Here is a 14,729-nt window from a genome sequence, read left to right as displayed (position 1 = left end):
TGGGGAAGTGGGAAATCAGAACTTTACCCAGTGCACAGCCTTAATAAGCATCCTCTTCTTCCTCCAAGAGGAAGTCTGGACCTTGAGTGAGACTGGGGAGAGTTTCTTTTCTTAATAATTGTGTGTTATGGACAGAATGTTTGTTTTCGTCCCAAATGTATATGTTGAAACCCTAACCCTAGTATAATGGTGTTTGGTAGTGGGGACTTTGAGAGGTATTAGGTTTAGATGAGGTCATGATGACGGGCCCCCCATGATGGGACTAATGTCATTGTAAGAAGAGAAAGAGAGGGACTTCCCTGGTGGCCCAGTGGTAAAGAATCCGCCTTCCAATGCAGGGGACGCGGGTTCGATCCCTGGTCGGGGAACTAAGATCCCACATGCCGCGGGGCAATTAAGCCCGTGTGCCACAAACTACAGAGCCCACGTGCCCTGGAGCCCGCGTGCCACAACTAGAGAGAGAAAACCTGCACGACACAACTAGAGAGAAGCCCTCATGCCACAGTGAAAGATCCCGCATGCCGCAACTAACACACGGTGCAGCCAAAAATAAAATAACTAACTAAATAATGTTTTAAAAGAAAGCCTAAAAAAAAAGAAGAGAAAGAGACACCCGAGCTCACTCTCTGCCAATGAGCACACAGTGAGAAGAAGAGGGCCCTCAGCAGGGACTGAATCTGTCAGCAGCTTGATCTTGGACTTTCCAGCCTCCTGAACTGTGAGAAATGAATATCTGTTATTTAAGCCACTCAGTCTATGGTATTTTGTTATAGTAGCTCAAGCTGACTAAGAGAGTACACTTGTCAGTTTAAGTAAATCCCTGAATTCAAGTAAGTCATTTCCTTTAAAAGCTCAAAACTATGAAAAACAAAGATCCACCTATATACAATTCTGTAAAACATGTTTGTCCCAGGTCCTGGGTTACAGAAAACAACCAAAAACCAAAACTCCCAAAACCCCAGAAGGATATGGACACTGTCCTCAAGAACTTACAGGCTAGGAAGAGAGGTAGATATTAATAAAGATGAGCTGAGTAATACATTTAAATTGTCATTGAGTATAGTATTAATTCACTTACAGCATTTTGCTGCCTTTTTATTTTTTATGGGGCATGGACTATGCGTTATTTTCTGCTTGCCAGTGAATAATTTGTGAAAGAAGAATTTTACCGTTATTCAGTGACCAGGAAGCTAGAGGGATCACAGTTAGTGCAGAGGACATCTCGATTCTTCACTTCCCCCAATGTCCCCTTTCAGCGGCTTCTAGCCCTTCTGGGGACATTCCCCATCGTGGTAACTGACTGCCGAGGGGCAACCTGCTTCTTTTAAGAGCTTCGGGCAGCTCTTATAGATCCTGGGCAGGACTCTCTTGGTTGCTTGTAACATGAACCCAGTTGCTACAGTCTGAATGTTTGTGTCCCCCCAAACTCATATGTTGAAATTCTAAGCCTAAAGATGACAGTATTAGGGGGTGAGGTCTTTGGGAGGTGCTCAGGTCATGAGGGTGAAGCCTCACGAATGGGATTAGTGCTCTCATCAAAGGGATCCCACAGAGCTCCCTTGCCCCTTGCACCATGTGACACAGCAAGAGGCACTGGCTATGAAGCAAGAAGAGGGTCCTCCCCAGAATGTGAAGATGCTGACATATTGGTCTTGGACTTTCCACTCTCCAACTGTGAGAAATAAATCTCTGCTGTTGAAAAGCCACCCGGCCTGCGGTATTTTATTATAGCAGCCTGAACAGGCAAAGACACCAATGGAAAGGGAAATTCCTGATTCATGTACCAAACAGTGGGTAAGGCCAGGTCACAGGATTCCATGACTGGCCCACTGTGAGGCCAAGCACAGCAGCCGCTACCAGAAGGAGTAGTGAGCCCATACCAACTACTTAATATTGAGATGATATTGCCTTCTTTCTGGATGAAAAATATGCCCCTGTAGTTTCCTCCTCTGGGACAGCCTTATGACAAGTCTAATTTCTCTCCAACTTGAAAATCTTTAAAATATTTAAAGACAGGTGTAAAGACTAAGAATTCATCTCCATGCCAAATATCCTCTGGTCTAAGACCTCATTCTTTAATGTAAAGTCCCCTCATAGGGCGAGTCATGTGTTCATCTTCTAGTTTGTCCATGTCTATCCCTCTTTGGTCCCCAGCATAATCTCCAACGTAGCACAATGGAGGAGGGTCAGAAGCCCTACATCACTGGAAAGGAAATGACTAGGTTTCCCCCAGCATTTGTCTAATATTTATATATATATATTTGGGAAACATCTTGGAAGTATTTTGAAGTGTAGATCCATCTGTCTGTAATTACCATACATAAAAGAAGACTCGATAAATATTGTCTTTCTTGTACCATGTGAATACCACGAGGTGCCAGAATATATGGACGTATTCTGAAAATATACTACTTAGAGGAGATGGAGGCCCCCAGGTATAATTTCCTAAGTAACAGATCATTCAATTGTCATGATGATCAATAAGACCCAGAAGCAGTTTTTTTCTCACTGTCTTCCTCTCCTTTACTGAAACACAATACAGTGGACTACACATGACTCAAGTCCTATCCTGACTTTGTAATTCAAGAACCATTCACCGAGTGGCTGTTACGTGAAGATGTTGTGTCAGATACATTTCAACATTTTCTCTAAGTGGTGGTTTCAGGAGCTACTGATTTACTGGCTGTGCACTGTCCCCACTGCTTATAGAATAATGTCTAAACTTCTTCATTTGATCGGCAAGAGTCTTGAGTTCCTTATGATTATATTATATAATTATATTACAGAGTTGCAAATAATGGAAATGAACTCAATCTAGTATAAGTGAGAAAAGGAGGATGTGGTATAAGGATTGAGAAGTGTCTCATGGAATAGTGGGAAGGAGCTGCTTTCACAAGGGACTGGGTGGCTGTAGGGAACTAAGGCGGCCACTCTCTCCTTGGGGCTATATGGGCTCTCGCCTCTGGCTGTCTCTGTGTGTCTGCTTTTCCTCCTATCTATTTGGGTCAGCTTTCCTGCACCACATGCACATGGCAGAAGATGTCTGTTCCACAGAGAACAAGTTTATACGTCCTGCAGGTCCAGCCACGCCCAGAGACTGGCTGCATCTTTAAATCCCAACACCACATTTCCAGGGAAATTCCATCAGCCCTTCCACACCAAGGCCCCTCTCAGCTGTAGCCAAGGAAGCAAGGACACATATTACAAATATGGCTGTGAGACTCTTACCTGATGGATGAGAGGGGGCCCTTCTCAGAGAAGAGGGGCTGAGCAGGCACCCCAAAATACACAATCCTTCGCAGTTGATTTCAACTCATGATGTCCACGTGCTTATTTGTTTTCATGCATTCACTCTGATCATCTCAAGCTTTTCATCTCATTAAGCACTGCATCTCCATTCTTAGTCCTGGCTTCTCAGTTCCCTCCTCTAACGTAGAGATAATCATGCTGATTCTCAGGATTTGTCAAACAATCTTCTGTAGGATTGATTCTTGGGGGCAGGTTTAGGAGACACTCTAAGCCTTTGCCAGAATCTTCAGTATCTTTGCTTGGAGTAGAGTGAACATTAGATTCTAGCAAACATGTCTAGAACAGGGTAGACGCTGGGGTATCACTGTAGCCCCTAGGTGGCAATCATCCAACAGGACCCACAATCCACAGGAACATCCAAAGATACACTCACACTCCAAGAATTGAGGGGGGGAGTGGCAGGCCAACCCCGACCCGTGACTGAGAGGACAGCACAGAACCACCTTGAGATCTACCAGAAGCCATGGTGGTGGTGGAATAGCCCTGGGACACCAACAACCTCAAGACCTGGCATTTTACACACAAGATGTCATTGGAGCCTCACATCAACACATGGGGTAGGAAAGTACGAGCTGCACTTCACCCAGAGGAAACTGAAGCAGCAACATCAGACAGGTGACAGAGGCAGAGGTGGAAGACAGCTCTTCTGACCCCTCACCTAATGATTTTTCTGTCCCAGTGTCCTCTTGTGCCCTGTAGTTGACCTGTGCCTGGAGGATTCTTCTCAAGACAGGGCTGTCTGTGCTTTCAAGGGGGCAGCAGCTAGTTTCTGAGGCACCGGGCTTGGAGTACAATGCTGTTTTAGTATTCCAAGGAACAGACATAAACAACTGTGATCAGGCCATGGCAACACCATCCAAAGCCCACCTCCCTGGAGGCCTGTACCCGTCAACAACAATCCTGTCATCTTGGACAGCTGGTCCACCACATTCAACATGCCAAGTCTATACTGACTGGCAACTCCTGGCTTTGTATTTTATTCTTTTTGGTGGTGTCTGGTGAATTTTTTTTTTTTTTTTAAAGAACTAAGGTTCTTGCCTCTTTGGTTGAACTAGTTGGCTTCCATTTCATTTTTTCAGGATAACTCAGTATATTGATTTTTCTTTTTGCTGATGGTCAACTTGGCAACCATGCCTATGGGGAAGCCATTTAGTTTTCTTGTTGTTTTAAGTTGGTTCTAGACATTTCAGACTGCCCCAGGTTAGCTGAATGGAGGCGCTTACAGGGGTTTTGCAGCCACCTGCTCATTCTGAGAGGTCTGAGCTGGGTCAGCCAGGTGTGGAGTCTGTTCTTTGCCAACTGTTATCCAGTGTCTCAGATGACGATCCGAGCACTGGCAGGCGAGTCTGTCCTGTTTGTCACCTGTGGGGGGCCACACATCAGGGAAGCAGAGGTGTCTGGTGTCCGTCTGCTTCCCTCCAGCAGAGGACACCGCCCTGGGCCACACTCACTCCTGCCCTTTTGGGGAAAGGTCTCCATTTCACGTCGCCAACTGTTGGCAACTTGAATTTGAAGCCAAACTGTGTTGGACTGTAGAACTTTTTGGATGTTTGACAGGTGACACTGTATCACAAGCACTCCCGAGAAGGAGGCGAGAGGTCTGAAAAATGTCTCCCTTGGCTGGTAGGCAGGAAACGAACACGGGAGCTATTTGTATGATACAACCGTGGAAAAGCTGACTCATGTCTCCATAACTCAACTTCTCCTCAAAAATGGGGATGATTCTGTCCCTCGAAGCTTCCTGAGGCCACTGGGCAGGGGCAGGAGCTATGTTCAGAAGTACCTGAGTCTTGTGGCATAAAAGCTCCCTGCTCATAAACAGGCATGATTATTTATCATTTTGTTACTACTTCTCATCCAGGCCAGACTTTGACTTCTGGTGGAATTCCATTTCTCTCCTCTTGGACTTGAGTACTTGAACTCTTCAGGGAGCAGGTTTGTTCCCCCCCGAAAGACCTCTGGCTCATCCAAAGATACTTATTGACCAGCCTCGCGCACAGGGCACAACACTGGCAGCTTAGACTGCAAACCCTCCGAGCACAGACTGTTTCTAACGCTGTGTTCAGTACAGCAACTAGAAATTAGCAGCAATCAAGAATAAGTTGAGATCATCATCTGGGGCTATTTTCTGTCTGGCAAGTGTGTGCATCCGGGCTTCTGCCACAGGCCTTATTAGCAAAACCCCTCTCTCATTCCCTCTGTCTGCTCCACAGCCCAGGGGACAGCGGCCTGCACTTTGAGAGCGGCAGCCACTCTCATAACTTTACCTATTTGGGGCAGACACTGAGGGAACAGGCAAGAATTCCTGCAGTATTAGATTGGGAAAGAAAGGATCTGCCCTGGATTTAGCAACTTACACATCTCAAGTAGGAGTAGAAAAATTCTAAATATTGAGTAAAGAAGAAAACCAAGAACAACGGAGGGTATATTTATATGAGCTGAGGAAGCACAATGAGGGATGGGGCTGCAGTGAAAAACGTTCCCTTCACTCCAGGTTTGGACATCCCTGTCTGTCTGAAGTAATGGCCTTTCCCTTCTGATGCTCTGGCAAGAGCACCAGGATTTTCCCATGAGCTCATAAGGATGGGCTGTTTTCATTTCTCTAGATAAATTTGGAGGAAGACATATTTCACAATGGAATCTCAGAATAGTCACCCTCAGCTAGAACCTGGCTCACAAGATTGGGCAGCTAGGCATGTGGCAGAAAAGAACATTCCATCTAGGGCAATGTTTTCAGGAAGCATCCCCCCTACTGGGGGGAACGAGGGGGAAGGTTACAGAGAGAAGAGCAGGTAGGGAAAGAGGATCCCTTGAGCTAACACGTCAACATTTTCTTCTTCTTAGTGTGGATGTGTGCTTCCAATGTACTCAAGTGAACATCCGAAGTGGAAACCATCCAAGCAGTGCCTATTTTGGACAAGCCAATCTCATGGCAGGATGAACAAAGAAACAGTCAACCACCAATGGCCAAGATACAGAGTATATCACATTTGCTCACATTCCACTGGCTAAACACAGAAAGTCATATGGCCAGGCCCAAAGTGAACGGGCAGGGAATAGACTCTGTTCCATAGCAGGGGCCACCTTAAGTCACAGGGCAAAGGACAAGGATGGGGAAGTAAAGGAGCAGCTGGGAAGGACAATACATTCCACCACAGCCCTGTATCATGACACACTTATGTAGCTAGTATATCCCTATCCTGTGGGCTTGGGATCTTTTCCCAAAATCTGCACAGTACTTTAGGAGATAGCAAGTCCTTGTAGACTTTCTTTCTTTTTTAAATTGTGGTACAATATACAAAACATAAAATTTACAACAACCGTTTTAATGCACACAGTTCAGTAGCATAAGCACATTCATGTCGTTGTGCTACCATCACCATCATCCATCTCCAGGACTTTTTCAGTTTCTTCAACTAAAACTCCAACTGAATACTAACTCCTCACTCCCCTCCCCACAGCCCCTGGCAACCACCATTCTACTTTCTGTCTCTGTGACGTTGACTCCTCTAGATATCTCATACAGTATCTGTCTTTTTGTGACTGGCTTGTTTCACTTACCATAACATCCTCAAGTCTCAGCCATGTTGTACAGGTGTCACAATTTCCTTCCTTTTTAAGGCTGAGAGTATTCCATTGTATGTATGTATCACATTTTGTTTATCTGTCGATGGACACTTAGGTCGTTTCCACCTTTTGACTGTTGTGAATAATGCCACCCATAAACATGGGTGTACAAATATCTTGAGTCTCTGCTTTCAATTCTTTTGGGTACATACCCAGACGTGAAACTGCTGGAAAATATGGTAATTCTATGTTTAATTTTTTGAGGAATGCCCATATTGTTTTTCATAGATTGTGGCCTTTCTTATCTCTGAAGTTGCGGTAAGCAGAGACTTCTGATGATGATGACTTTTCTCTGTTTTTGCCCGAGCCACCAATTCAGTCCCTCAGTCTGCTTCTTCCCATGTTTGAGAGTATTAGTAAGAATTTTTAGGATTAGTAAAGGTGACTGGTACTCATCTTCTTTTCTGAGTACCAGTGACGATGGGTGGCTGCAAAGTTAGATGCCGCGTCAGCTGTGGACTACACAAGACCTCCCTTCAGCTACCATTTTTCAGTACTGACAGCAGAAAATTATTCTGCCTCTCTTGTTTGCTTGTTGTTGGTTTTTTTTTTTTAGTCCTTTTAAAAATCCTCTTGTTTATTTTATTGGTTTGGGGGAAGAGAGATTCTATATTATTGTTTTATTCTGTCATTTTATCCTGGAAATCTGTTTCTTTAGTTTTTGCTCAAAATTGTAATTTATCTTTTATACAATTTCAGTGATGGCACATGTCTCAAAAGAGACTGCAGCTCCAGGCTAAAACACTGTTTTAAAATTATCTGTGGGTTATCACATTTTCCACAGCTTGTCAAGAGAGTAAAAAGTTCATTTTAATTACGCTAATGACTCTCACTAGGAGCTGTTACAATTTCCTTTATGTAGCAGAGGAAGGCCAGTTCTGTGGGTCTGAATACCTTGGCTTTCATGAATAATTCAATAAGGCAGTTAATAAAGATGAGTAATTGTTCACATGCAATTGGGGATGAAATGATGGGAGATTATTCAAGCTTTTCTCAGCACAGCTATGATATCATTTGGCCAGGTTTCTTCAGGCTCCCTTGCAATGCGGGAAGATTTTTGAGAGTTATTACATAAATCTCTGCTCTCAACTTGGATGAAACTAAATAAAGCATTTCTTAGACTGTGGATATATGCTCAGCAGGCACTGCAGGCCTCAGCATGGGAAGCTCTAAGTGAAGAGCTCCCAAATATCAGGCTTCAGTCCCAGATGAGGCTTTCAGAGACCTGATATTGTCCCTTGGTCCCTACAAACAGCCAATCCCTGACCCTTGTAGCAGAGGCAGCTTCAGTAGAGATGCAAAGATACTGCAGATCGTCTCAGCCTCCCTGGTGCTGGAGCATGGAGTGTGGCTCAGTCCTGGCTGTTGAGCCCTGAGGGTCCATGTGCTGCAGCTTCTGGGAGACTCTTTCTCCATGATGGTGACACGCCAGTAGAAATAGCCTCTGCTCTCTGCTAGCAGCTGTCTCTTCTGCATGTGCCCCTGGAACTGCCACGGCCGTCTTGTGGATAAGGGAAGCCATGGGCACATGGAGACAGGCAGAGGGGAGAGGTGGGGGGAGGCCTGGGTCCTTTAGGACTCTGTGGAACAGTGAACTCCCATCTGGAACTGGAACTACCCTGCCTTTAGTGTTTAAGTCACTTGTTGTTTAGTTTTGTATACTTGCAGCTAAAAGCCTTCTTATTTGAAAAAGATGTTAAATGGAAAAATAAGAACAAGGTAGTAACTTCCACTAAAGAGAAATACATTCATGTCTTTGGGGTTAAAATATACTTTCTCTTAGAAAGGTACTTTTATGACAATAGTAAATGATAGATTTTTTTAAATGTCTTTGCTTGGCAAAGCAAAATGTTAGCCACTCTACAACCATCTTCAAAGTAGTTTGAAATTTTACTGGTCCATGAAGTCTGAAAGTCTGGGAACCACTGCTCCAACTTGAGAAAAACTCATTTTTGGACCAGGACTAGGAATTGGGTTTTAGCCCAGTTGCTTTCCTTTCTGGCTACTCCTTATATGAAAGACTTGTGACTCCAAGTCCTGCCCTTCACTTGGTTTCCTGCTTAGAAAGATGAAAAAGGAAAGGAAAGACTAGTTCACTAAGCTTTCTTTTTTGACCAAGGTATCAATAAACCATTGCTCATTCCCTCTCACTCTCTCTCCACACACACACACACACACACACATACACGTACACACATGTGCATGTGAACATACACGTACACACATGCACATGAACATACACGTACACACATGCACATACACACACATGCACACACATTCTACCGAGATGAATTCTCTTCTTCCTATTTACCCATCACCTATATTTACCAATTATTAACATTTGCCATATTTGTTTTATTGTTCTCTCTCTGTCCCTCCCCCCATTAAAAAACTCAATTCTTTGAAAGCTATATATTTGCAGACATCATGACACTTCCCTACAGATAACTTTTAATTTCACATTTTATTCCACAGTTGAGTTTGTTACAATTAATTATTAATTACGTATGGTTACAGTTAGAAATTTTGCAGTGGAGTTGGAGAGAAGTTTCATTAACTAGAGTAGATTTTGACTCGCTGATTGTAAAGAAAAATATGGCTGAAATCATTTGCAGCAACAAGGCAGTTACAGGAAGGGAACACTGTCTTGTTGCAACTAAGAAGGGTCAGAGAAGGAGGATAGTTTTCTCCAGGAGTTACTTGTTTTGGGACCACTCTTCTGGGACCAACAAGCAGAGAGGGATGCTGGATGTTCCTCTTCCTAAATGTGATTTGCAACAGAGAAACAGGATAGGCACTGGTAGTGGCAGAGTTGTTTTCTCATAAATCCTGGTTTTCCACAGTCCTGCTGGGCTCAACTTGCCAGCAGATGAGTCTCTTAACCTCTCTTAGCCTTGGTTTCCTCTTCGACAAAAATCAGTAATAATGATGATAAGATAACAGACAGAACGCACCTACTATACTGCCTGGAATAGAGTATACAATAGGTGCTCATTAGGTGGTATATACAATTTTTATTACTTTCTTCAAGTTTGGGGACAGTAGTTTTAAAAAGAGCAAATGCAATTTTACAATGAAAATATAAATTTTTAAAATAGTAGTGTAGTCTTTTTTAAGAGTCTTTATCTTTTAGGGACACATTCTAAAATATTTAATGATGAAATAATTTTGCTTAAATAATCCACAGTAGAGGAGTAGAGATGGATAGAAGGCTGGTCACATGTTGATAACTGCTGTAACCTGGGTGAGGAAGGCTGGAGTAGTTAAACAAGTCTCTCTGCTCTTTGCATATGCTTGAAAATTTTCAAAATAAATAAAAACAAAATAAGCAAAGTTGATACTTTCTTGACTAAAGCAAAAAAGAAATTGAATTAAATATCTTCAGCAGTGCAGGAAACACTATGAATTTCTCAGCACCCCTTACTCTTATAAAGGATATTCCATTAAATAAGGACACAGTCACTCATTATTTTCTTCATTAGGACTTCCTGAAGGGACCCCATCTGTCTTATCAGAGCTTTTCTCCTAGGCAATTATCAGCAATTGAATTATTATGAAGTTGATGAAAAAGATACATCTGGTTAGACTACTGGAGGGGGGAGTTGTAAACATGTTTAAAGTGAAGTTTTCTTCTTGATTTGGAGTGACAATGGACTCCAACGGTGTCCCTGACCATAGCTGTCATTGCTAATTTTGAGGAACAAGGATTCCTGGCCACCCAAGAAGCCTTTTTGAAGCTGTTTAGAAAGAAAAGGTGTGAATTTAAAATGATGTGGTTCTTTCAGGGGGAAAAAAAGTATAAAAATTGTGGATTTTAAGGCATGTTTCAGCAAAAATGTTGGGAACAAAAGTTTGGTTTGTGTCTTGATATTTACATGGGTATCTGCTGTATAAAAACCCATGGTGAAAATTCACCCTTCAAAGTTGAATGAATAAGGGAGTAACTCTCCTCTTCAGAAGGCCACTCTGGGAGTTCCTCACAGCAGCAGTCGGCCCCATAGATTTGAGTATCTATTTACACATCATTAACAACTTCCTTGAAAACTCTAAGAAAAAGGCAGACTAAGGGAGAAGACACTCAGTGCTGGCTTGTCAGCCCCACACCCGGCCAATTCAGGATCAGGGGACAGGTTCATCTCGGAATTATCATTTAAGCAAATGGGAAAGGACTCAAGCTACAGGAATGGAACACACTTACAGTTGTGTAAATCAAGGCACATCCCAGTGGTGAGGAAGCAGAGCACCAGGTCTTGCACAGTTGGCGGCAGCTTCGCTCGTGTTGCTGGCGGACCTTGGTTAATTAGCCCTCTGGAAGGAGAATCCTGGAAGGACAGCTGTTTGCTAACCTCCAGGGTCTGAGACAGTGGTTTTGTCTGTTATATTTAAGGGTTGACTCAATTCTGAGAGGTCAGAGACCTTTCTTCTCCCTAACAGATAACACGCCAGTTTAGGTGGTCCAGGTTCCAGCTAATTTTAGAATTGGAAATAGTACAACATTTAGTGAAAGTTTGTATTCTATCAGTCTTAAATTGGATTATACAGCAGTGCCAATAATTTTTAGACAAAACACCAGCGCTTTTGTACCCAAATGAGTGAAATCCTTTAAAAAAGTCACTCAAAGCATGTTTGGAATTGCTTTTGTGGTATCACCTGGGGTCAATTTATAAGGCATGGAAGATTTTGTAGCCAAAATGATTATATGCAAATTACTCACTAGATTTGGTTTTGGACTTTTGTGAAAATCTATCTTACCCTGGAAGATAGTCTAAACAAGCAATTTTAAGACAGTTTTGAGCGGTGATTTTGCTCTTAGAAGAGTACAGAGTGATCTCCAGTGATTACATGGAAGGGAATAGCACTCATTTGGAGAGTTAAGTTCTAATGTATCGATTTTAAAAGCCAGACTTAGGAGATAGCTGGTACATGCAGTTTCTGCCACTGAGATTAAATGTGGGAAGAAATAAAACAGTTGGTCCCCTCCTCCTTCCCTCCAGCAGGAGCTTCCCACATTGGTGGGGACCTGGCTCCTGAGCACAGCAGATAATAATGTCTTCCTGGCCCAGCCTACAATCAGAAAATCTTCAAAGATAAATGTGAAAAAAAAAAAAAAAAAAGATAAATGTGGCTCCAGGTAATTACCTTGTTTCATAATTTCAACATATACTTCCTTTTTTAAACCTCAAAATAAAACATATTTAATTTCTCAATTTTACTTTTTTTCTGTTCTAAAGTTTAAAACTCTGAATCAAATTATTTTTTATTGTAATTAGTTCAGCTGTGACAACTTTTTTTTTCCTACCCATTTTAAATCAAACTCACATTTTAGCTACTTCTGTGGGTGTTTTTTCAAAATATTAAGCAATGCTTATCATTAACTAGATAATAAGTACATGCTGTCTTTTTGAACTTGGGACGTCATCCTCCTTTGCCTTTGTATAGATACATAGAAAATAAAAAATCAGGAGATTTTTTTATTCTAACAATAATACACTCGACAAACAGGAACTAAATGTTGATTCATTTATATCAGATTAACTTGAATGATTAAAAATAAAATACCAAAATTGATGATATTGAAGGAAGGGGAAGAGAACAGTGTGCTTTTTGCTTGCCTTTGGACCACAAAAGCAATTCCTTAGTGTATGTGAGCTTTGGTTTTCCTTCTCTCCAGCCCCTTGAGTGACCTGGCTTGGGGAGGACTTAGGACGGAGGGCAGAGGCACACGAGGTCCACCTTGCCAGGCTGTCAGGCCAGTGCAGCTGCTGGCCTGGGCACAAGCGTGGGCGGCCATCTGCGGCCCTCAGCACAGCTGTTTGGTAGAGGGCCAGCCAAAGCCCTGTCGGTGGGGTGGAGGCAGGTGGCCAGTTGGGCGGCCGATACATTCTGGCATGGGCTGAAAGAACACCTGGTTGCACTCTGTGGACCCACCACAGAAGGTCAAAGAATGTGCTTGCTGGCAGCTATGCCATGGCCTGAGCTATCAAGCCCCGATGGTCCTGCTCTGACTGAAACAGACAGAACCCACCTTTCTTCTTCAAAACTTACCCCAAAGCCAACACGGGAATCATTCTGCTCCAGTTGCGTGGAGGCAGGTCAGCAAGGCCATCTGGCATGTCTGGAAGTGGTGTGGGGGGCTGTCAGGCAGGGACAGGCTCTGTGATTCAAAACAGGACATTTCAGGGGAGGTGAGAGCCTTCATGTTGTTTGGCTGCTGCCATTGCAGACACCGTTCATCCTCCAATGTCTTTGACCTTCCTTCTCCTCCTCTTCCCACAAACTCTAACCACATGCTCAGAAACCACTTTTGGGGGCTTCCCTGGTGGCGCAGTGGTTGGGAGTCCGCCTGCCAATGCGGGGGACGCAGGTTCAGGTCCAGGTCCGGGAGGATCCCACAGGCTGCAAAGCGGCTGGGCCCGTGTGCCACAGCTACTGAGCCCGCCTGCCGCAGCTGCTGGGGCCCACACGCCTGGAGCCCATGCTCCGCAAGGAAGAGAGTAGCCTCAGCTCGCCACAGCTGGAGAGGGCCCGTGCACAGAGGCGAGGACCCAATGCAGACAAAAATAAATAAATAAAATAAATACATTTTAAAAATATATACTGTTTAAAAAAAAGAAACCACTTTTGGTCTCCAACTGTAATTTTGTCACCAGACATAGGAATTTTCATAGTGAACACCAACCACCACCTACCAGACAGGAGCCCAAAGTTCACCCTTCCCTGTCCCCTGAGGCCCCTTTTAAGGCCTCAGGCCCACTGCTTCCCAGGAAGGAGGACCCCATTTCCTCTGGCCTGGTGAGTCACTTTCTCTCTGGTAGAGGAGCATCCTCCCCAGCTTCCTTGTCCTAGAGGCAGACCAGGCAGCTCCCTTCTGTGTGTCAAAGAGGTGACTCTTCCTCATTGATCTGTGACTATTAGCAACTCAACCTCTCTGAGCCTCAGTATTGGCATCTGTAAATGGGGATTGACAGTATTGTCCTCAATAGCTTTGTTGAGAGAATATTCCATGAGAGAGCATATGCTAAGTGCCTAGCACAGAACCTGGGCACAGTAGGGCCTCAGCACATACTGCTATGAATGAATGACAGCGGCTGATGCCACTCTCCAGACACAGAGGCCACACCTGGCCTGGACTGGCCCTAGACTGGCACTTCCTCTGGCCACCTTTGCTTGGGATTTCAGGGGCCTCATCTCATAATTACTGTTCTGTGGGCCCATACGGTAGCCTGCTATCCACAACTGCCTTTGCTGGGGGCACAGACCAGGCCCTCCAAGAATTATATCCGCCTTGGGCTGGTGGATGCCACCAACTCTTGAGCCATTGACCTGAAGAAGCACTCTGACTGCTAGGGGGCCTGGAGCTGGTGTGATAACTTGCCTCTTCTTATGTGAAACCTCTCTGTAAGGGAAGGTATCCAAACCAAGACCCAAGAAGCTCAAGGCTTTCAGTGGGCTAAGGAAAGCCATTGACCAAGAGACAATATGGTCGTAACCTTGGTTTCCTCCAGCCCTCAAACCACTATTCCATTTCTGGCCTCAGATATCATCTGTGGATGAAATGAGGGACAAGCAATGCTAGAAATAACCCTCTGAGAAAGAGACGGGAGAACAGACCATTTTCCTTTTAAGTTCCAGGCTGAGGTTTTGAAGTTTAAGGCACAAAACCATTGTGAAGAGCTGCTCTTTTTAAAAACATGTTAGTTTATTCCACACAGTCTGATGATATGCATGAGACAGAATTGCAAAAATAGTTAATCTGTCCCTTTTTTTATTCAGACAGTGATCTTTTTTCTGTG

This window comes from Orcinus orca, chromosome 3 (assembly GCF_937001465.1).
Source record: "Orcinus orca chromosome 3, mOrcOrc1.1, whole genome shotgun sequence".
Classification (NCBI taxonomy): domain Eukaryota; kingdom Metazoa; phylum Chordata; class Mammalia; order Artiodactyla; family Delphinidae; genus Orcinus; species Orcinus orca.
The sequence above is the reverse complement of the archived record's forward strand: the minus strand, read 5'-3'. Positions refer to the sequence as shown.